The sequence below is a fragment of the Neomonachus schauinslandi genome, chromosome 1 (genome assembly GCF_002201575.2).
Source record: "Neomonachus schauinslandi chromosome 1, ASM220157v2, whole genome shotgun sequence".
Lineage (NCBI taxonomy): Eukaryota > Metazoa > Chordata > Mammalia > Carnivora > Phocidae > Neomonachus > Neomonachus schauinslandi.
Window position 1 is genome coordinate 9,432,064 of NC_058403.1, and position 21,840 is coordinate 9,453,903.

Here is a 21,840-nt window from a genome sequence, read left to right on the forward strand (position 1 = left end):
GGTAATGTACGTATTTTAACAGATGACTGTGGGACCTAAAGCAAGTCACTTAACCCCATGAGGACTTGACTTTCTCATCTATAAATTAGAAATTTTCTGAAATGTCTAAGCCCCTGATTAAGTGATGAAGAAATATTTTTGTTATATAGGTAGTGTTGCTGGTGACATTGAACATGGTTAGCTTGAAGAAATAGAGTATTAAGATTTATCGATGATAATATTATTTGTAACTCAAAAAAAATAATTCCAGGGGTTTGATTTCTATTGGAGCTAAGCTAATAAGTTTGTATTTTGGAGTCTTTGGGTCCATGTCAATTTGTCCACACAGCACTTTGCTGGTGTTTCTGTCATCGTTAGCTACAGAGCTGATCGTGATTGAAGTGATGACAGGAAAATGACAGTTGAGAGGATGTGAAATGAGATATAACGCTGTTCAACGAGGGAGGTCATGTCATGCTCTCAAATGTTAAAGACTCTTTTTTTTTTTTTTTTTTTGGTCAACAAATATGACATCTTTGGGCTTACACTGAAATTTTAAAAATCCAACCCAGGAATCCTACAGAGTGAAATTTGTATGAATATATGAATCATATCTTTCATAAGCAGGCAAGGAGAACTCTATCAACTAGAACCTATGAACTAAATTCATGTCAAATTAATAAAACTATGTATCTGTTAAATGCCTGAATTTCTTTTTTTTTAATTTTAATTTTTTATTTTTTTATTAACATATAATGTATTATTTGTTTCAGGGGTACAGGTCTGTGATTCATCAGTCTTACACAATTCACAGCGCTCACCATAACACATACCCTCCCCAGTGTCCATCACCCAGCCCCCCCATCCCTCCCACCCCCCACCACTCCAGCAACCCTCAGTTTGTTTCCTGAGATTAAGAGTCTTTTTTGGTTTGTCTCCCTCTCTGGATTTCAGAGAACTTGGAAAAGTCTTGCCTATTTCCTTTTGTTCCCCTTTGATTTTATTTCTTGTTCAGAGCTATAGTTTAATTGTCCTTTCCTCATGGTCACTGGAGAAAGACCATCTGCTCCATTCTAGAAGTTGCTTTGATTGGCCTTTTGGGTGAGCTGCTTTGGCACTTTGTCCACTTGGCCTTGAGATGAAGTACTGCTCTGAGGTATATTATCCCCATTCCTGTCTACACAGAGTTTCCCACAGTGATGATGGCCACCTTCCTAGTGATGGAGGACACATTTTGGCTGCATAGAAAAAATGGAGGAGACACCAATGTTGAAATGGAAGAACAGTGTTTGCCAAGGCCAAGAAGGGCAAGGGCCAGCTTGGAGGTTTTTCTAGAACTTTCTGTCCTTATGGATGCCCTTATTTCTCAACAGATATTTCTCAACAGATATTTACGGAATATCCTTTCTTCTGCTGTGGTGGTAGACTGTATGTTAAAGATGTGAAGAAAGTATTTGTCCTCATGTGACTTGGAGTCTACTCTAAAGAGAAAAGCACAAAACAGATAGATAAAATAAGTAAATTGATAGATAAAAATGTATATAAAATAAACAGATACAACAGATGACTTGATAGATAAACAAAAAGTTAAACATAATTATGATGTGTGCTTTGAAGAAAGAGTACGGATGGAAAGGGCCTGCCTCAAGGAGAAACACTGAACCTGAGATGAGAACCAAAGTCTAGTTGCTCATGGGCTTCTGGAAGCATGGGAGGGGAGTCCTCACCCTCAATAAACTCTGATCCAGGAAGCACTTCACTTCAGGAATCACATTAACTTTCCTTAGCACTCATCAGGTTCTCTCTGGGAAATTTCTTGAGCAAAACTTATTGAGCAAGATTACCCAGATATTCTTGCCAAGGTCCTTCTTTCATTGCTGTAACTGCTGACTTGAGAGTTACTTGTTCTTGTTTCTGAGGAGTGTAAGATGTTGTGTAGTTTCAGAAGAATTAAATGAGACTGAACCTCTAGGTCCTCGGTTACATCTTTCTTTGCTAAGTTTTTTCCATTGGAAGATCCTCTGTCATAAAGAGTTAATTGTCTTTGACCAAGGGATATTGGGGTTGAGTTGGAAGGGACTCCTGGGAGGTGGTTATCTGAAGCATGGTTCTGGTGGTTTGGACATCGCTTGCTTCTGTGTATACTTTTGTGAAATTTCTTGGAAAAACACTTGAGAACCAAAAAGATTTGTAGGTTAAGATCCTTAACAAATCTGGCCATTCTGGTTCCTCAATCATTATGTGAAACAAAGGAAAAAAACTTTGGGCTGATGTTGTGGGGAGACCTGAGTTATTATTACCATTCTGCCATGGATTACCCTGGAAATCTTGTGTGAGTCATGTTACTGCCTTGGAGAAGAGAATTCCAAATTCATGTATAAAACGTGATGTGAGGAGCACTGGGTGTTATACGAAACTGATAAATTATTGAACACTACATCTGAAACTAATGATGTACTATATGTTGGCTAATTGAATTTAAATAAAAAATTTAAAAAAATATGAACCTGGTAGACCAGATAGCCTCCAGGACATTTTACAACTCTTGCATTCTAAGATTCTCATGAACATCTTGAAATATTTTAAGAGCAGGAGATACCTGGAGCTCAAAAGTATCCACTGAAGCCATTGGAAAGCCTACTATTTCTGTTTATTGTTTTATCCTACCCTGAAGTTTGAAGTGCCCTGCAAGGATTGCCCTTTACACACCCACCTCATTTCAGATGTTTCTCTTCCCTGCTGCCATTTGCAATGGCATTAGATGTTTTATTTTCATAGAAGAGGTCAGAAATACTTCTAAATTTGAAACTTTACTTCAACTGGGAAGCTTATAGGATAAGCAATAGATATTATTTAATGCAATAAAAAATGATTTGGGAAACTACAAATTTTATTTGATAAAGAATGGCAAACTTTGTAATGCATAGAATGAATGAAGAATGATAATGAGAAGAATTAGACAAATTTTTATCTTATCTGCAAAATCAGGATTTCTTCTGAAAATTCAAGAGCAGCAGCTTCATCCTTGAAGCTGAATAATATTCCCCAAAAGCCTTTGTTTGCCCTAATATTCCATAATGTTATGCTTTTACAGTCAATAAGCCATTAGTAATCAAGAGATGTATAATTTATTAATTACACTCCACATTAATATTTAATCTTTTTGGTTGCTGAGCATATTTCTAAATCTACTTTTTAATTACATTTTAGGGATATAAATCTTCCAGGCAACCATTAGAAAAGTAATTTTTCTGCACATTATGTTGCCAATTACTTTAAAGCAGCTGGTTGGGAACCCTTGTGATGATACTTGGTAAAGTGGCAATCTTGGTGCATGGGTAATCTTCACTCATTTGAAAGCTAATTGAATAGTAGTGGGAAGGGAGTGTTACAAAGAATTTACAAAGACATAGGATAGCCAGGGGGAGAAAAAGAAAGAAATAACATATATCTGACTGGATGCTATCCACAATGGCCTCCTTAAACAGGCAACACTGATGGTGACCCTTTTCTGAGTTCTAAGCAGATCTTGGATTTGGGTCTGATACTGTTCTCTGAAATAAGCAGTGCTTTTTCTGTTGTGACTCTTGTCCAAGTAATGGCATTTTTAGAGTCATTAACAGAACTTCCTTACTCTTTTTTTCCCCCAATAGTGATGTCAGATGCCAGTGAAAATGATTTTATCATTCTGCCTTCTTGAAACCCTGATGAGCTGCTTACTAACATTGCTTTGGCTGATTTTTTTTTCTATCAGATGCCCATATTTTGGAAAACTTCAGTGCCAAGTATTTTGTTCATTTAGGTTTCTTTTGCCTTCCTGATATTTTTATATGTTCTTTTTTTTTAATTACCCCTATGCTGGGACAATTTTTGGAAATAAGCTCTAAGTTGTTTCATATACTCAAGCTTTGGTAGTAATGATAGTGGTTTCAGCGGGAGGTAGATTGAGGCACTGAATTATATTTGGGGGAAAAAGTATCTGCTTATTTATAAAAGGCCATCATCTCTGAAAACTCTGCCTTTCCAAAATCATCCCCCATGGAGGGAGACGTTCCTCTATTAGGTCTGAGATTTCCACCATATAAATCATTCCTTATGTTGGACAAAACATGAGAGCTGTTGTTTTGAAAAGACCATTGGTAAAATGCCTGTGGGTCACCTGGGAGAAGCAGGTGCATACCCCATTGCCCTCTTAGTTTATTTGTATGGCTTAATAATGCAGTTCAGCTCCTGCAGCCTTCTGAACTTCTGTTTTCACAAATTCTGACTATTGTAATTCTTTTTAAAAAAATCAGTTCATTTACTTGAAGGCGTAATTATTATTTTTTTTTCATTTTTTAAATTTAATTCAATTAATTTATTTTTTCACTTAAATGTATGAAATATAGCACACATACAAGAATGCATAAAAGTTAAATACACTGCAAGTAATTTAAAAAATGTTCTCCTCTTCCCCTACTAGTTTGTAAACTTCATGAAATCAAGGATCATCTCATGGTCGTTGCTGGATCCCCAGGGTTTGATGGTTCCTGGTACATAGTAAGCCTTCCAAAAATATTTGTAAATAAACCACTGCATGGAGGTGTGTTTTTTATTCACAGAATGAGGAGACTTTGGAAATTTCTTGTAAAGAAAATTTGGAGGGAAGACAGGACCTAGTTACCTCCCAAGGAATATATAAAGGAAATTTGAAAGTGAGGATGACATTTCTTTATCCTCATATGAGGTTTAGAAACTGTTTTTGTTTTGTTTTAGGTCTTGTTTTCTTATTGGGAAAATAAAATGACCTGAGTTATAAAGTAAATTTCTTTTCTTTCTCCCTTTCTCCCTCTCTCCCTTCCTTCTTCCCTTTCTCTCCGCCGCCCCCACCACCCCGCCCCAGCTTCCTATTTAGGTAAGGAAATTTTTGTTGAAATTGAAACTTATAACTCCTTTCTCAGTCTGGAATGCATAATATTCCAAGTACCCTGGGGAGATTTTCCTTTCTACGAAAGTCAATTTTAGTTTTTAATAACCAAAAAGTGATAGCCTAAAAATACTTTTGATAAGCCCAAGTATAGTGTGTACATTTGCCAAGTTCTGCCTTTTAACATGTGGGGGTGCTTCATGGACAACTTTGTGTACTTAAGAGTCTTCTGGCCAAATGGTCAACAACACTTGAACCAGAAACTGTGAAGTATCTCTAGGGGAGTAATATTTGAGATGATAGATGAGCGATTATGTTTAAAAGGATTTTTTAAATTGGTGCAGTAGTCCATACTTAATAGTCCTTTTTGGCTTTAGAAATGTCCATCATAGAGCACAAGTTCATAGTTATTTGTCCAGACTCCTTTCTATGTCACTGACTCACTCCCAGTCAGGTCACTGGGTCATTGAGGGGAGGGCTGCAGGGGGTCCAGACCAAAGTAATAGGTCTTAGGTTCTGAGCTGCTCTTAGGGAAGAATTAAAATTGAGAAAGAAAGGTGAGAAAAAGGAAGTAGCCGAAGGAAAAAAAAAAGGGGTCATGATCCCTGGGAGACAAGAGGGTTAAAAAAAAAAAAAGATGACAGATATAAAGAGAAAACTAAGCAGCATTTGACAATTGCTGTAGACAGGCCATTTCTCACTGCATGCACATATGTTAAGAGATGGAGGCAACTTTAAAAATCCTTTCTTAGAGGGGCGCCTGGGTGGCTCAGTCTGTTAGGCATCTGCCTTTGGCTCAGGTCCTGATCTGGGGTCCTGGGATCGAGTCCTGCGTCCCCGCTCCTTGATCAGCGGGGAGCCTGCTTCTCTCTCTGCCTGTGCTCCCCCTGCTTGTGCTCTCTCTCTCTCTCTGACAAATAAAATCTTAAAAAAATAGTTAAAAAAAAATTAAAATCCTTTCTTGGAGAACAATGCCTTCAGGTGCATGAAAATTTATATTTCCATCCCCATCTGGCCGGGTCAGGAGGAGCAGTTGTCAGACCTCACACCCTTGTCTTGCGGCAACTAAATTCCAAATCCGAACAGAGCTTGGAATGTGATATGCTATTTCATTCACAAAACGGGTGTGTATGTACTGTAGCAATGGTCCATTTCCATGAGATGGCCCTTTAGTATTTTGAGGGAATTCAGTGTTTGTGGCAGAACCCTTTGTTATTCGCCCGACTTTGTATAAGCGGATGCACAAAACGCTGAGTGACCCTGGCTCCGTGTCCATTCTATTTCCACCACCCCTGCTCCTGCAGAAATGTCTGCTATTGGTTTCCTTTCTCTCTGGAAGAAACTTTTTCTCCCTCTCACTCCTCTCTCCATTTCTTCTCTCTCTGTTTCCGTCTTCTTTTCCCAAATCATAAGGATGCTGATGTTCTCCCTTCTTTGCTTTCAGTTTGATTCATTGTCTCAAGCCCTTATTTTGCGAGGTGTCGATCGGTCGTTAGCAGACAAGGAATGCTAGCGGTCACGTATCCACCAGTGGAACCACACAGGTGAAAGCCAGCTGTCACCCCTGAAGGGATTTTCCCCGAGTGGAGATGTGTCTGTGGGGAACATCCAACACTCCCTTGCAATCTCAGTGTCTTTTCCTGAATTTTACAGTGGCTGTTGGAAATTAAGCACTCATGTGAATTTAACTCCGTGAGTTCCAATGTAAGTTTGAATGGCAAGAGCAAGGGGAAGGGTAATTAGCTGAAGATCTTAAGGCTTAAGATGACTGAAGGACAGAGTTCTCTGCACTCCTGCAGTGATTCATTCTGAGTTTGGGCTTGTTGAAAGAATAACAATTGATAGAACAGACACAGATCACAGATACTATGTATCTATCGTATGGATAGATAGCCTATCTAGGATATCTATCGTATCCTAGAAATTTGATGTTATTTTTAATGGTAATGACTACTGTACTAGTGGGTATTACAATCGCAGTTTGGGGATGGAAATCTTGGATCAGAGAGGTTCCGTAATAAGCCCACGACTGCCCAGGTATGAATCGATGGAGCATGGATTCATATCCTAGTTCTCCCCACGGGGTTCTCTTTGTTGTACATTATACTGACCCCGGAGAATGTCAAAGATGGCCACCTCACCATCTGAATGACCCTAGGTATTCAAAGACAAGTTAAGGAATCTCAAACGTAAAATCAGTCCTTATCCTCTTTCACTTCTCATTATTTGAACTTAATTCTTAATGTTGGTCCTTCGTAAAGTTAGGTTTTGTTCTCTCAAAGCCTCAAATCACGGGACCTCTTTATTTTTCTGTTTTTACAGAAAAATCTTTGTAGCCAGTGTTCCTGAGCAAAGGACAATAGGAAGAGTGTAATGGTAAGAACATGGATTCTGAAGCCAAACCATTGAAGTTCCTAATTCCAATTCTGCTTCTGATGTTGTCACTCTAGGGCAAATGACTTACTGATTCTGTGCCTCAGTTTCCTCTTTGTATAATAGGCATTAGAATATTTTACAGGTTATTGAGAGAATAAAGTGAAAATATATGGACAGTGTATATCATAAATGTAGAAAGCACAGCGTTAGCTATTCTTATTTATGTTTTCTTCATTTATATCAATTGAGATTTTATTTTTTTGTTAACATATAATTTATTATTTGTTTCAGGGGTACAGGTCTGTGATTCATCAGTCTTACACAATTCACAGTGCGCACCATAGCACATACCCTCCCCAATGTCCATCACCCAGCCACCCTATCCCTCCCACCCCCCTCCACTCCAGCAACTCTCAGTTAGAGAGGGAGTCAATTGAGATTTTAAAATATATAATGTAACAGCAGGACAAAATCACAGTTGGTGAATTCCTTAAAATAGAAATTAAAACATATTAACTTTCATGGAGATTCAAAAAGATACTCAATTTTTCATGAATCAGCAACATTGATCAAACTGAAATGAAATAAGGAACTCAGTCTACATGAATTTTCTGTGCAGTAAAGTTGTGGAATTTGGTACTTTGCAAAGTGGGGTTTGGAACCATCTAGCAGGCATGGTAGTGAAAGACTACAGATACCACCGACTCCAAAGTTTGCAGAAACCCGATCAAATATAAATTCCAAGGGAGAGCAATTCAGTCCTATTGTTAACTTCTCATTAGATTGCTTTGAGCTAATGTTTAGTGTTAATGCCTGGCAAATTCCAAACAGGGAAAAACATAGGTACTTATCTTTCATATTATATATGACTAAAATTAAAGTTGATTTGTCCATTAAGCAGTGCAGTAACAGGTCTTCTGACTTTTCATAAGGCATTAAAGGAATGATGCATATCAAGAAGACATTCTATTTCAAAAGAACACTAATCAATGCTGAGAACATTTGCTATAAATTATTCACATTTGTTATAAACTACGCCATCCTTTTAAAAATTAACGGTACGCAACCTATAATCTGGGAACAAAAGTAAGGCTGCCTCACCTTGAAAAGCTTGAGTATGAAGGGTTGCTTATAATAAGAGAGCAAATAGATACTAAGACTTGAGTTCAGTGTATTGAGGAATAAATCACTGAGCAGCCTTACATCTGATAAAACATGATCCCTGCTCCTTGTTGTGTGTTCTTTCACCACACATTAATATTTTATGAAACCATTTCAAAATAAAGTCATAATGTGAGTCATAAATCACGGAACTGTGGTAATAAACCACTTTGGTTTATATTAGCTGTATATGGACGATACTTAAGTATTTCCACCATTAGCATGGACTATTTGAGCTTTCTCTGTACCACATTTGCTCTATTTCTTCCATTTTAAGTGGTGGGAATGTGGAAAACAATGCTAAATCCATTCATTAGTGATAAAACAGTGCTATTTGTTCTCCTAATTGATTTCATTTCAACTTGGACCTGTGAAAATGATAGCACAGTTGAAAATGACAATATTATTGACCTCGTTTTATCAAAGAACATGCCTTCCCAATGAATCCTGCTGATGGGATCAAAGGGCATCATATGGAAATAAAACATTTAAAGAAAAAGTGGAACAATGAGTTGAAGATTGGGATGATTGAATGTATAATATGGTTTATACTTGTTCATGAATGACTTATTCTTTATATAAGTACCCCCCGAAACAAGGCTATTCTAATGTATCATCTTGATCTTATTATTATTATTAATTTTCTTTTAGTTTCATTCCAGAAGAATCTGTTCTACCCTATTGTTTGAGTATTCTTGAAATTGTCAGTGTTAATCTCTGAAGAGGCTGGATAAGGTTATATCTGAAAAAAGTATGTGTATGTATATTCCAGATGTGAATATATATATTGTGGATGTGAATACAAAGCCCATGAGTTAAAGTATTTTGAACTCATAAAAACGGAGCTCCCACACATTAGATAAATTGACCAAGACATTAGACACACACATGTATTAGATACTTGTAAATATTTGAAAGTGATGCTGCTGGTGTTTTTTTTTTTTTTTTTTTTATAAACCTCACTTCATAATCTTCAGGCTGAGGACACTGTTTATGGATCAACAGTTGGGTTAGTCCATGAGGTTATAGCCCTTGACTCATACATAAGTGTGAGGTTAACATGGAATGCTCGTGATGGGTGCTCATGGTTTCTTTCTGATGCCAGTTATGTGAAGGGACTAACCCCTTCTCATCATTAGAAAAAGGAAATAGGCATAGTCATTGGATGGGGGTGTGGTTGATGAGGATATAAGGAGGAGGTACACAAAGGTACACTGAAAATTAAAACATTAAACACTATGAGTAGACATGTATTGATTTTTTTTATTCATCAAAACTTTCTTGATTTGAAAAAAGTTTATCGATCAGGGATAGACCACTCAAACCCTTGGGGGTTGCACAGGTTACATACTTGAGAGACATGGGCTGGGCTCCCGAAACCCTGGAAAATGCATGTTGTATCTGAAGGGTATATAGTGACTGTTCCGTCACTATGTAGGAATGTGGTCCCTGTTGTCAGGACATCAGATTTCAATGTATTGGCAACCAAATCAACTTAAAAAGCAAACCAGCCTGTGTGGGCTAAACAAAATGTATTTGCCAGCCCGATATGCCAGTTCCCAGGCTGAGACATCTGGGCTGCTATCTGGGCCAGAACTCGACTGTAAGCATCCATGTTTTTGTTCATGAAAAGAATGTATACTGTGCTTCAGGTTTTCTAATTAGTCCTTTGGAAGTACTCAGGTGCTTGTCCTTAGCTGCAGTCTCCAGGTGGCCCTAGAATTCTGTTGAGCATATTTTTTCTTAAAGGACAATTGGGTAGCTGGTGACACTGATGTTGTTTGGATTTTCAGAGAAGGACCACTTAAGAAGTGTGTACACCTGGCGTCTCATGAAGGCTAAGGTAATACTGGAAGAGGGGAAGGTAAAGCCTAGCTAAGCATTTCGGCAGCTTAGGAGCAGGAAAGAGTTATTACAGCACTGTCCACTTTAGCGCATGTGGTATGCTTTTAGGAAGACAGGAGATTGCTGAATAGTGGGTCACCGTGGGCAAGGAGAAAGCTGAGCTTTGACCTCAGAAAGGAATTTGGTCTTGATTTCAAGGAGGCATTTAAGACAATAATCCAACACCGTGGAGTACCTAAATGGATGGTGGAAACTACGAGAAAACCACAGGTAGTGTTTGGTCAAACAGCAAGTGGTGGGAGGTGTGTGGAGGTGAGCAAGCAGAGGGAGAGGGGCTCGGAAGCCGGTGGAAGGGCACACAAGTGCTCCAGAATTGCAATATTTATAACTATGTGAGACCAGCGATAGGAGGAGGGTGACAACGGAGGGAAGGTTGCGGCCAGAGGAGAGCATGTTGAAAGATTCATGCGGGCCAAGACTTGGGAGGATGTCCATATTGCGTCAAGGTAACACCCTCGTTCTTTGGAAGCCAGGTCTCAGAGGCTCAGCCGACTTCCGAAGATGGAAATGTCTTCCCCATATTACCCATTTTCTATATACTTAATAGCTGCTCCCCATTTTGTCCCATTGCTGGAGCCCTTGGGTCTGTTAGCTTCGCCGGACAAACCCAGAAAATTCCCCAGGCAAGTCTGTTGCCTTCCAGGCAGCTCAGAGTCTGGGTTGTAGATGGCTTACTGCAGTTTGGGGTAGGTACCATCTATACCTTCGGAATGGCTGACCCTTTCCAGGGCCCCTGCGACCCCATGGCGGGCAGAGGATGGGCTGAAGCCAGGTAGGCGTGAGTGTGTCTGTATGTCAGGCTCTTATCACTCAGTGTTGGTGGTATCACTCCCCAGTCCTGGCGGTGCAGGTCATGGCTAATTGCTCATTGGCCTGCTTCAGGGGTCCACCCAGTTCTAGTCCCACCCTGCCATGCATTTTCTTATTGTTTCTCTCTGAAATAAACTGGGATAGAATTTCATGTCATAACAGATACATGGAAGGTTTCCCATTTCTTCTGAAATGAAGCAATCACCAATCAATTGCTGGCATTCTTTCCCCCCCTGAAAATGTGGGTTATCTTGGTTGCTTCCCATTGGAAACTTGGCTTGTAGTGATTTAATTTCTAGAAATTGTGTACTCCATTTTTAGAAATATAACTAATCCCAGAAATAATGAACATTTCCAAAAGTATTTTCCATAATCATCTCCTCAGTAAACAATTGCTTTTTTCTTGAATTTAAATAGTATTGAACTGAAGGATTCATTCCTAGTGAGCATAATTTTTTATAAGTCCCATTTCATGGACCAAATGATGCAACCTATTTAGTATGGGTTTAACTAATGAAGAATTGGTAAACTTGTCAATAAATTTTCACCCAGTGAAGTGGAAACACCATGTCTGCTATATTGAGCTACCAAAGAGCAATTAAAAAAAAAAACAAAAAACTGGGTGAAAATCCTGGAATGTCTGGTCACATAATGTCCTTTCTTTTCTTACTTTAATGTAATGTCTCTTTTTGTTTGTTTTAGTTATGGGTGTGACTATAATAGTGTTACTAACAACCTTTAATTTAAAACCTGAATGCAAGTGCTTTCCCCCCAAGTTATTATAGGGAGAGGTCAAGGTCAAGGTCAAAAGCGGGACATTTGTCTCCATTTCAAAGATGGAAAACTAAGGTCACTTTTGATATAGTTTATGAAATACATTGCAATTATTTATTTATTAGATTAGGTAGGTCCTGGAGCCATCAACAAAGTTCTTTTAAAATGTAAACAGTGAGGTATTGATTAAATCAACCGTGAGTGCGTGTTGACTCCACAAAAAGTCCCGAAGCTTCTTATAACTTGGATCAGCACAGTCCAATTCCTTTTCATCCTCACCTCGTTTTAAAACTGTTTAAGCCACGTTACCACTTAATTGCTAACTCATCTGTAGCAGGAAACAATTATTCTGAATAAGCCCACGTACTGCTCTGGTTTTGCAGCAGATTATTTAAAAACAATATTTCCTCAAGATAACAATTTTGATAATGATGCAGGAAGGAAATATATTTGCAATTAAGCGAACATGCTTTAGCACAACAAGCAATAAAAAGCTTAACACTGAGCCTTTGTGAATTAAATGCCGGAACAACATTGGACAAAAGTCATGGTTCTGCTGACACATTTATTTCTCAGTAAATGAAGACTGTTTAGGTTTAATGCATTTGTGGTTAGCAATAGTTTAAGAGATCAATGTAAATTCATTCTGAACTAGTAAATAAGACTTTAATGAAACTTCTAACAGCATGCTTTCACACCTTAGATCTCTTTATCATTCTGAGGTGACACAGCAGGATTCTCCTTGAGTTTGATGACACACACATAACATTATGAAGTGTTTGACAGATTTCATTTGATGTTTATTTGATTTATGGGGTTGATATTGGATTTCAGCATCTCTCTGTCAGCCGTTTGTTCGGGCTTAGTACAGAGTGCTTTTAAAGATAGTTTCTTTTAAATGTACTTATTAATATTATATATATATGTTCATATATATATGCACTATTAATGAAATGCAGTTTAAGACTGATCATGAAACATTCCCACTCTACTAAATGAGGTAATGTAGGAGAAAGCACTTTGCAAACTGTAAAGCCATATACAGATGTTAGTTATCATAATTATTGTTGTTACAGGAAACCCGGGTTTTCTATATTATTATTCTGTTTTCCTTTAACACTTAATTCAAAGAGTAAATACAGACAACCAATTTCCTTAAAAACCTGCTGCAGCTCTTTAAACAGTTCTGAGCGTTTCATTAAGGTTTTATTGTAAATCATGCATGATGCTATTAATTTAGTTCAGCCTTAAAAAGAATCTACTGACATCATAAACATGACTTGTTGCATTCAACTTCGCCAATGCCAAACTTCACATAGAGGATGCTGGAGAACTTCCACCTGGGCCCGGGGAACCTTTAAGGGAAGCACATCCAAAAGTTATTCTTCTAGATGTAAAGATACCTCCTGCTGATTTTGCAGTTGACTCGGCCCTTCATGGATGATGAACTTCATGAATTATTTTTTGTCAGGAGGAGGCAAAGAAAGGGTTTTTTCCCTTTCCCTGTCTCTTCCTTTTTTGGTTTGGTTTAGGACAGAGTAGGGGCTGGAAGACACTCACATGCAATGAATCACAGTCAAGATAAAATTATTGAGGTAAAAACAAATGACTTTTTCGGTTAGAATTTGAACCTCATCCTAGTGATGCGAGGAAAGCTTGGAGCATTTTATGAACGGGCAAGGAATTTACCCATGGAGATAGATGATCAAACTCTTTCTGCACAACCCACCTCGGTGATAAATTTTAAAGTGCAAGTTCCTCTTTACCATATAAACTTCACAACCGATCACATGTATGTCTTTCTTTTTTTTTTTTGTTTAAACACATAAGGAGCACAAATGAATTGTTAATGGTTTATTGGGTATTTAAACAAATGAAACAAAAATGAAGCAAATATTTAAAATAAATAAAGGAACTTGTGACCCAGTTCTGGTGCTTGGGATATCTAATCTGTTTTTGCTTGATGTGTAGTTCAGAAGGAAACATAAATGCTAAGAGGCAAATGAGCACAAAGTATTTCTTCCCATTGGTAAATGATGCCCCAAAAGTGTTCATCATGTAGAACTTGTTAGTAGATCCTGTGGCATAGTGTATCCATTGGGGAGGAGGGTAAGATAAACATAGTTACATATGCTTGAAAAGTAAGAAAGCACAAATAATTCAGAGGAAAAAAAATACTACAGAAAAATAGGGAAGGCATCCACTAAAGTATCCGGTGTGGGAATTCCAAGAGGTCCGTTTTCAGGGGTTCTCAAACTTCTCGGGTAGTCTGCATTTACCTCATTTCAGACCCACTATTTCAGGTAATGCAGCCCACGGAAATATTTGTTTTATTAGTACCCATGCTATCTTAGTATTAGGTGCTCAATGAAAGGTTTAGAATGCCCAAATGAATGAATGAAAAAAAATCAAACTCAGTTCCGTGTTCCATTTAGAAAAGGTCCAAGTGAAAATTATGAAGATAAGAAGTGAGTACAAATCAAAATCATTGAGGTTCAGGGGCTTGGCATGTTGTCACACAGAGAATCCGTGAATGTTCTCTTTGGAATGGTCAAGGAGTATCTACTTTTTGTCCCTTCTGCTGGCTGATAATAATTTAAATGTCAATGAAATGTGTTTGTAATTAAAAAATGATTTTCAGCACTCTTGCTTCAGGTATCAAATCGGGTTTTTGGTCTAGAGCACCTGCATCTCAGAGCAGAATCTAAAATTAGTGTGTCTCTTTTCTAAAATTCTACTCAGTGGTGCTTGTTTTTCTGGATTTACAAATAACAATATAACAAACATCGAACCCGGTTATAGTGTTTTGGGGTTTTTTGTTGTTGTTACTCAAGAAATAGTGTCAGTGAATTAACTGGATATCTTATAATTCAATATCACATTTTGTTTGTTTGCCACCTAATGAATTATATATACTGGAGCTCCGTTGTCTTGGGCTCAAAATAATGAGTTTGAACTAAACTATCTCTCTAGATTCAAAATTACTTAATTATTAGAAGTGTAATCATATAAATATGATTTTCCTATTAAAATCTTCAGGAGATAGAAAGTTTTCTGAAAGAAAAATGAGAAATCCTAATTAGGGTCCAAATAACTTGGGCCTTACATCAGTGATGATCAATCCTGATATTGTGACACATGGAAGTATGCGGAGTTTTCTGAAGGCAGGATGTGAACTTTCAGCTCTGAAAATATGTTTCAGTTCTCTTCAGGTACAGGAATAAATATGTTAACAGTAGGGTATGGAAACTAAAATTGTCAGAAATACTGGCAAGTGTGTATAACATACAATGGAAGACAGGGAAGGTAATCCTTAAAAAGTGTATTAAAGCAATTCAGCTATTTTATTTTTATTAGACATTGAAGTAATCTTTTAAAATTTAAAATATGTTGGGAGGTGAATTTACTTGCTGACTTGAAACATTGATTGTATAAAATCAATTACGGTTAAAGCTAATAAGATTGTCATCTTGATTTTAATGCCTCATCTAGGGGTCTTGGGAATAACATCCCTATTTTGCAAAACATTTTTGTGTCATAAGGTAAAGAAGAAGGAAGGTAAGATGGATGCAAGCACCTATTATGGACTCTCTCTCTCTATTTTTGATCAATAGCAAGCATTCCTATACTCTACTGGTTTTAAAAATATTCTCGAAAGGCAAGTATAACTGGTTTACAGTGTGCCAATTCGAATAATGACTTAAGGAGTTTACCTGTGTTTAAATTTATAATTGAAGCTAAATTATTACATTTCTCAAAGGCGTACAGATTTTTAGATATTGGCTTTTGAAGTATATATACTACTACAAAGAATTTCTAAAGTAATCATTTGTATAATTCCAAAATACTGACCTTCGGTCATTAAGTTTCATCTCGACAGTATCAACCAATCTAAGTGAAAGGAACGAAAACAATAAACTTTATTAATTCGTGTGGAAGTGCAGAGTAGCTGGTAAACATATCAAGTTAATAAAGCCAGGGAAACAACTGGGTTTTCTTTGTGCCATTTCCCACAGAAGCGCCGAAACTAAATAAGATGAGGAAAGAGAATTGTCCAGTTTGGTTCTAATAAGCTTTGGGCCAAGGCAAATAGCAATCAGTCTTAAATAGCAGTTACTGTAGCTGATTGAGAAGTAGGAAGGTAAAGACAAGCAATAATCAGGGTTTAATAAGTTGGCAGATCTTTGAAAATTTACTTTGATAACTAAGGTCAGTTATTAATGACATGTTTTTTAAACTCAGATGGCTTATCTGCCTGCCTCAAAGGTCACATCTGTTTGCAATGAAAACTTAAATCATCTTCCCGAATTAAAAAAAAAAAAAGTCTTTTAGAAAGAAAAAAATGAACTAATCTTTGTGGTGCTTATTCTGATGCTCACATTCTGGTCATACCCTGCATGATCTTTCCCCTTTCCAGGTAAAGCCTGAATAATTGCTTTGCTCACGTCTTCCTCTGTTCTGGACAGTGGAAAGAAAAAATGGAACTTGTTGAGGGAAGGTGCTCTTTGCTGCATTGCATACACCCGTTTATTCCCCATTGCAACATGTGCTCAATGCCAGGAAAGCCATGACATCTCCTTAAGGATTTATTGAAGCCTGGGAACTCCAATGAGTGTTAAGGATACCTTATTAACTTGCTGTTGCCTGCTGAGAAAACATTGTTTATATGGAATTGGCTTATTGCTAATGAGAGAATATATTAAGGCATAACAATGGCGAGGCATAATATGGACTCTCTTTTTCTAAATATTTTCTTTCAGATCTCTCTCATTCCAGTTGATGATATTAAAGGGTCAGGCATGTCATCACTCAATCCTTTACTTACTGGAAAAGGCAAGCGGATTTTATTAAGATTGGATAATTTCCCCCACCCCATCTGTCTCTTCCCCACTAGCATCTCAGCAATAATCCCTTCCAGCTGCAAATGCAAAGTAGTTCCAATGTTTCTCTCTTCCTGTAATAATCATGCATATATGCCCAGCTTGTGTGTCATCTTGCCTCATGAATTTGCAGAGTGGCCCTGACGAGACACCCTCTTGTCTTGGGGACAATTGCCAAGGCTGATCCATGGAGAAGCAAATTGTGGAAGAGAAGCCTCGTTTTCTTTAGCAGAGTTCTGACCCCTTTAGGGTCTGTACGTTTTGAATATAGTTCTGCACCCCTCCTGCCTTGTTCCCTGCCCTCCACTTTACCCCACACATCCCTGTCCATTGGCTGCTGGGTATTCTGAGGGCAGCCCCTCATTTCGGACTGAAATGTACCTTGCCTTCCGCACAGCTGCAGGGCCCAGCTTTGCTAAAACGGAAATAGATGGTGGTGGGTAATAAGGGAATCTGATCTCAGGTCTCTCTTCTCCATTTCCTAGGAACAAAGTGAATTCTAGTGGGCGAGAAGAAGGGAAGAGAAGAGGAATCAAGCCATCAGTATCTTAGAGCAGGGAGCAGCAGGTTATGGACCCCTGCCTGTGATGTGTCAAATGTACTGTGAGCCCCCCTGATCCTCTCCACTCCAGCCTGCACACCAGGTGAGCTCTTCAGGATTCCTCTGGATGGCAGTCACCAGCCCAGAGTCATTTCTTCAGGAGGGAGGCTCTCTCTGAAAAAGCTGATCTACATTTCTGCTGGGATTGATGCTGTGGAGACTGCATAAATTGGTAAGTAGTGAAGCCACTAGTTTTGTCTCAGCTGATGATAATTACGGATTAGGGTGCCCAGAGCAAGAATGAGCAAATGGTCTGGAGGAAAATCAGCAGTGGAACCCTACACTGGGGGTGCGGAAGGTAACATCTAAAGTGACAAAGAAAAAGTGCTGCAGAACAAAGGCTCAGGAGACCGGGAGAACATGGGGAGGGCTCCAGGCAGTTTAAGTACAGCTATTGCCAAGTATCTTCACTCTACATCCGAACTTCTTCTAGGAGACCACGTTGTATTATTCTCTGTCCTTCCTTTCTCCCTGGCCCTGTTTCCTGGTTCTTTTGATGTTTCCAGCCTCATTTCTGCCTTCACCCCCTGCCCCTCAATGGTCCCTGCTCTGTATTCCAGAATCCCCTTGTCAGGGCACAGTACTGGTGGCCAGAATCTGTTTTGGTGTTTTTTTTTGTTTTTTTTTTTCAAAGTTCATGATCAGCAACTCATTTATGAAGTTTGATTTCTCCCATGGGCTAAGTAAAAACATAAAAATTAAGAGACATTGGAAGTTATGGTACGTCAAACACGATCTCTTGGAGTTTCCATGTACCTGCCCTTCCTCAAATGGGCTGTTCGGCCATTCCCTTCTCTAATTCTGTCTTATTACCCTCCCAAATGTTCTTCATGCACCAGTCCCTATTCAAAGAAATGGAAACAGAAAACAAGCAAGAATACAGATAAATACTCTCCTACGAACCTTGATCAATGCCAGACACATAATAAGCATTGACTCGTGAATGAGTAATAATCGCTTAATATCCTGCTGACATAGGGTGCCACACCTAACATTAGCAGCTGACCAACGAATAACTTTCTCTTTGTAAGTGAAAAAAAAATATTTGAGACACTTTTCTTCAAATATTTTTCTCAAATATTTCACCTCAGTATTTTGCTACGTTTCAGATTTATTTCAGTCGATTTTTGATAGAACGCTGTGAAATCCTTATATGAGTTGTTAAGGGTTTGAATTCAGAATCAGACATGGCTGGTAAAATGGTCTCTTTGATAATCCATTCTTCTTGGTTCTTTGGCACTTTTTTTTTGGCCTTATCCAGCCAAACCACTCTCCAGGCTATACTTCTGTTACCCCAGGGGAGTAAGTCTGTTCACACAAAAGCCGTCTGTGACATGGCCCTTTCAATGTCCATCCCGCTTCTACGTTGAACAACGGGAGTGTTGTTGAGCTTTATGCACGAGTTACCTCAGAAGTGTTGCCATCCCATTGCCAAATAGGATGTCAGAAAAAGAGTCAAAATTGTAGGTTTGATGACTTTGGGGGCCGCGAGTTCTAGTTTTGTTCCATCGATTTGCCAACTGTGGGCATAGGGGCACCTGACGTGAATATGGCTGGAGTGGAATCAGCACAAATGAATCCTTCTTACTTGAAAAACAGAAACAAAAAGCAAGGCAGTGGGACTCTTTGGTGAACATGTAGGCAAAACCTCAATCCCTCCCTCCCTCTCCCTCCTCCTCCCCTGTTCTCTGTATAATCATTATTTTATGAGCTGAATGACAACAGCATCTCTTGCTTCCATCCTGTATGATTCAGGATGGGCGTACTGTGTGACAATGAATTGGTGTTGTAAAGGAAGGCCAGGATCTCCCTCTCTGTGCTCCCTCCTCAGCTGACCCTCTGTCAGTGTCTGGAGGACCATGGCACTCACCCCTTGTTTACGTAGCTGAACTCCATGGTTAACAAGATGTTGTTTTCCAGCTAATGAATTTGCCCCACAGGCACAGGAAAGGGGCTGGTTCCACCATTTTCAGAAGCCAGGCAACCGATAAATTTAACAGGATTTTGTTGACATTAATTGGGTTCGCACTGGTGTGAGGCATTCTCACTGCTGGCTCATTTGCCTCCTGGATCATTTGACTCACCCAGGTTCCGGCCAGCCATTCAGCCATGTGATTCCAGGCTCAATATCTCCAAGTCACTGGCGACTCAATCACACTTTAGTTTATTGCTCAATAAAATAATAATGACAATTCATTCAGACATTTCACCAGGCTACATTTCTCCAGGGGCAAAATAAAACTTTCTAGCTTAAAGAAGTGTATGCTTTCACTTCTTTTTCTTTCTTTTTTTTTTCCCCAAAAAAATAAGTCAAAATGCTTTTGGTATGAACAAAAGACTCTTTCCAAAGGTGTGGCTATCGACACCTAGAGCACATTCTAAGAACTGGTTTTAGGATTGGAAAAAAAAAAAAAAGCGGAGAAGATAGTGGCCCTCTGACTGTTTCCGTGGTGGAGATACACACACACACACACACACACACTGTTTTAGCTTATAAAATAAATTACTTCGTAATTCTTATGTTATTATCAAACAGGCTTTGCACATTTGCCCACAGAGAAGTCGTGCTGTTTTGCCAAGTGGCAAACTATGTGAATGCTAAGTTTTTGTTTAGTTTTTCTGGGGGATGCTAACTTATGCAATGTGCCTCTGTCCTTAGGAAGCTTTTATGTTGGCTGTGCATGAGCTAAGGCACTCATGAAGCTGAGGCCTAATTTGCAAATTGGGCCTTTATATCCACAAATTGATGAGTAGACCCACTGTCATCTGGGGGGAAGGCTGTTTTTTAAAAATTTCAAATTTGTTCGGAGCTGATGCTTTTGTGATTTGCATTAAAAATGGTCAGAAAGTGCATCATGCTTTTGGGTCTCATGGAGACCTCATATTGCTATAAAAGTCTTTAAGTACTTGACTCCTAAACTCTATGCTTATCTTAGCACAGACTGATTACAAATAATTCCTGACCCACACCCGCCACAGACCCCACTTTCAGCAGCTGTATCCTGGGCTTAAAACAAATGAGATCTCATTAAACACACACACACACACACACACACACACACACACACACTGGGGTAAACAGCAATCAGTTCCAAATTTATAAGATTATTAAATTATTGACTTAAAGGTCTTTTTAAAGTCAGTTTCTTATAACAGCTCACTGTCCTGGAATACAGGTAAAGTGCTTTTAGATTGACTTTATTGTGTTTTTTTTTTTAAGATTTTATTTATTTATTTGACAGAGAGAGATACAGCGAGAGAGGGAACACAAGCAGGGGGAGTGGGAGAGGGAGAAGCAGGCCTCCCACCGAGCAGGGAGCCTGATGAGGGGCTCGATCCCAGGATCCTGGGATCATGACCTGAGCCAAAGGCAGACGCTTAACGACTGAGCCACCCAGGTGCCCCAAATTGACTTTATTGTTTATGCATCCCTAATCTAGCACCTTTTTGAATCCTGTCAATGGTCAGTGTGTAGATGGTTGGAACATTGGCAAAGGGGTTGTTTTCTGTGAACTTGCTTCAACATTTAATACAAAACAAATTATCAAATGCCTTCAAAACCCCTGAAAAAAATCATATGTTCTTTCATGCTATTTCATTACTAAACATTTTTTTAGCATACATATAATTATATATCGTTTTTTAAAATATTTTATTTATTTATTTGAGAGAGAACGAGAGCATGAGCAGGGGAAGAGGCAGAGGGAGAAGCAGGCTTCCCACTGAGCCGGGAGCCCGACATGGGGCTCGATCCCAGGACCCCGGTATCATGACCTGAGCTGAAGGCAGACGCTTAACTGACTGAGCCACCCAGGTGCCCAATCATATATTGTTTTTTATAACCAGGTTGTATCTTTGTGCAATGACTGGCAGAGCACAAGGGTGATATTGGTCTGTCCCCACATGAAGAGGAAGGTGGTAAATTTCTGACCCTGCTTGGGCTAAACCAAACAGAATTACAAACGTGTGTTACCCAAATGTGTAGACATTAGAGTCAAGTTGGACTTGACTTTATATATATAACATTTTACTTTTAAGTAGTATCTACATCCAGCGTGGGGCTTGAACTCACAGCCCCGAGCTCAAGAGTTGCACACTCTGCTGACTGAGCCAGCCAGGCGGCCCCCAGACTTTGATATATTTTTAATACTTGTTTGTGTACTCAGACATCCATATGTGTGGAGCTGTTCCAATGAGCAGTCTGGCTCTGAGTCCATGTGTTGGTAAGGACATAGGTTTGTCAATTGTGACGATCTCCTGGGCTAGATAGAAGTGCACAAGTTCAAGCTGGTATGGCAGTTCGCTCAGCGAAAGCAATGGGGCTCACACTCCTTCTGTCTTGTGTCTCCATCCCCCTAGCAGGTTGTCATGTTTGTGTGGTCCCAGATAGTTCACAGCCCAGCTATAGTCAACAAAGAGGGGGATGTGGAGGATTCAGGGAGAACATG